General features: G+C 46.6%; 1 pseudogene; it reads right to left on the bottom strand.

Moving 5' to 3' along the window:
- Positions 1–375, bottom strand: Gm51260 (predicted gene, 51260; annotated as a pseudogene).

The following is a 2,983-nucleotide window of genomic DNA, read 5'->3' as shown; positions in this document are numbered from 1 at the left end:
TCTGCGGCAGAAAGCATGGCTTTTCTCTTCAGTTCCATGGCCCTGGTCTGTCTAGCGGCTGAGCTCATGTTAGTGGGGTATGGGGAAGTGGCCAAACATCCTGATGATCTTGGGAAGAGTAAACCTGACTCCTTCCAGCTCAGGGGTCAGCACAACTGGCAGCCAAGTCCAGTTCTCCTGGAGCGGTGGAACCTGTCCAACATGTCGTCCTCCCTCTCCTCACGAGGAGGCAGGAGCTCCAGGTGGGCCTCATTCACATACATACACACGGCAGGAGGAGCATGCCAGAGATGCTTCACGGGCATCCCAGGGCCATCCCGTGGTGCTGGGCCAGGTATAGAACATTGTCCTGGACTCTGCCCCTCACCCTGGGGACAAACAGAGTGCAGGTGCTGAGCCAGAGGCCAGCCTGAGGCCGCGTGACAGGGCGTGGCACGGCGGGCACTCACAAGTCCGGGGCAGCTCCAAGCCATCTGCCTCTTCCTCCTCCTCCTCCTTCCCCCCCCCCCTCCTCTTCCACCTTCTCCTCCACCTCCTCGCCTGTAGCCCCGAACGTCCTAGTTGTTACTGCCACATGCTCGGCCCTGGGTTCACAAGATCCTCGGAGTGCCCGTAACAGATAATCTACCCTTTTATCCTATCATTCATACCCCCCCTTTTTCTTTTCGTCTTCCCCCTCCTTTCCTCTTAACACTAGAAAAGAGAGAAAGAAGAATAGAGGAAAGAAAAAAAGAGAAAGAGATCCCTAGGTCTAACGTCTTTTAATTTGCTTTCTCCCTGACCAAGTCCAATAACAGCTTGTCAACAGCAGTGTTAAATGACAACAAAGATCCATCACCCATCGAACCATCAAAACCAGTCACCCATCTGCTGAGAGTCAGGGCATCTTTCTCTTAAAATTCCTTCCTGTTCTTTGGGGGCAAAGGTACCTAGAAAAATTGGGCTATTGGTCAAGTCCTGGAAGAGATAGCTGTATCGTTTGCTGTTCAGTCTCTGTGTGATGGGAAAGTGCAGGGCTTTTCTGAAGTCCTGGCTGAAGCAATCTGAGAGGCTGGAACATCCTGCTTTGAAGTTGTCCTGGATGCAACTCTTTGAAGAACCGGCAATTGAGGCAGTCTGTGAGGCTGGATCACTCGCCAGCCCCAACATACAAACTTTTAAAAGTAACATACATGTATGAATTAACAGAGGTGTGGAGGGGCTGGTGAGGTGGCTCAGTGGGTAAGAGCCCTGACTCCTCTTCCAAAGGTCCCGAGTTCAAATTGAGTGGGGCCAACTAGAGCGAGCAGGGTTGACCAGAGGGAGCAGAGGTCCTAAAATTCAATTTGCAACAACCACATGAAAGTTCACAACCATCTGTAGAATGTGCAGTGTGCACAAAACAGCTAACAATATTTCTCTGCTCTGTGTTTGAGCAGGTAAAAGGCTTTTAAGTCCCGATTGGACTATATAATCAAACTGTAGCATAAATCCCCACCCATGCCATATAGAGGATAGCATACTGAGTCATGAGGACTCTATAGGTAAACAGACTTATCAGCTACGCATAGACATTAGCGTCTCAGCCAGCTCCTGTGTAGCAGGGTCAACATGTGTGTCACCTGTTCCTGTGTGCAGGAGAGAGCATTCATGTCACCTGTTTTGTTGTGTGTTGTGGTAAATATTATTTGGAGGTTTCTACCCAACCTCAGATCACCTAATTCCCAAGTGAAAGACACGAAACCTTTATATTTATAGTAACCTTAAAGCACTAGAGCTGGGCAGACATCGACCTTCTGTGCTACTTTGTTTACTTCCATTTTTATTACCTAGACACATCACTCGCCATGTTCCACCTGAGCCTCTTGTCCTCTAATCGGCTGGCCCTTGTGGCCATGCGCTCATGACCCACCTCTCCCATGGCATCTTCTCAGTCCTGCTTCTTATCTTTCTCCTCTCTCCTTCCTTAGACCCCAAGCCTGAGAACCTTTGCTCCAACCCTCTCTCCTGACCAGTCCAGGCTGTAGGCATCTTTTATTCACCAATCAGGGATAACTTGGGGGGGCAAGGTTTGCACAACACAAGGTCTCCTCATCTTGGAGCAAGCAGATCTTGGGGTACAGAATTTAGCATTTTCATACAAAGCAGCACTAGACCAAGCCCCTCCAGTTGTTTCTTGGGTTCTTTCTTCATGTCTGCAGTCAGGAGATCCCCCCTAGTCAAATCTGATCTTTTGAAGGAAAAAATGGCTTTCTGTTTCCTATGAAACAAAGTCATAGCCTCTTCTCCAACACAGTACATATCCTGGCTTGATTCTGAGATTATCACATCTTTAAAATATACAGACTGGGGCTGGAGAGATGGCTCAGTGGTTAAGAGCACTGACTGCTCTTCCAGAGGTTCTGAGTTCAAATCCCAGCAACCACGTGGTGGCTCACAACCATCTGTAATGAGATCTGATGCCCTCTTCTGGTGTGTCTGGACAGCTACAGTGTACTTATATACATAAAGTAAATAAATAAATCTTTAAAAAAATATATACAGGCTGATCTAATTCAGCAGTATTTTCCCCCACAACCAGTATCTCTCAGAACATGTTGGGTTTTTTCCTCATTCACATTTAAAAAAATTTTTATTTATTTATTATATGTAAGTATACTGTAGCTATCCTCAGATACTCCAGAAGAGGACATCAGATTTCGTTACGGATGGTTGGGAGCCACCATGTGGTTGCTGGGATTTGAACTCGGGACCTTTGGAAGAGCAGTCGGCACTCTTAAGCCCTGAGCCATCTCGCCAGCCTCCCCCCATCCACATTTTTTAAAAAGTAAAATTAATAAAGCACTATGTAATCTATCTCTGGGGGTCTTTGTAATCCCTTTCTGTTTATTAAGCATCTCTTTTAAAATATCATTAGACTTTTCTATAACTGCTTGTCCTATAGGAATATGTGGCATGTCTGTAATATGCGTTATGATGCAATATTCAAAAAGTTTTTTATATT

The sequence above is a fragment of the Mus musculus genome, chromosome 7 (assembly GCF_000001635.26).
Source record: "Mus musculus strain C57BL/6J chromosome 7, GRCm38.p6 C57BL/6J".
NCBI classification, from domain to species: domain Eukaryota; kingdom Metazoa; phylum Chordata; class Mammalia; order Rodentia; family Muridae; genus Mus; species Mus musculus.
Note: the sequence above shows the minus strand (reverse complement) of the source record. Positions and strands in the feature narration are given on the sequence as shown.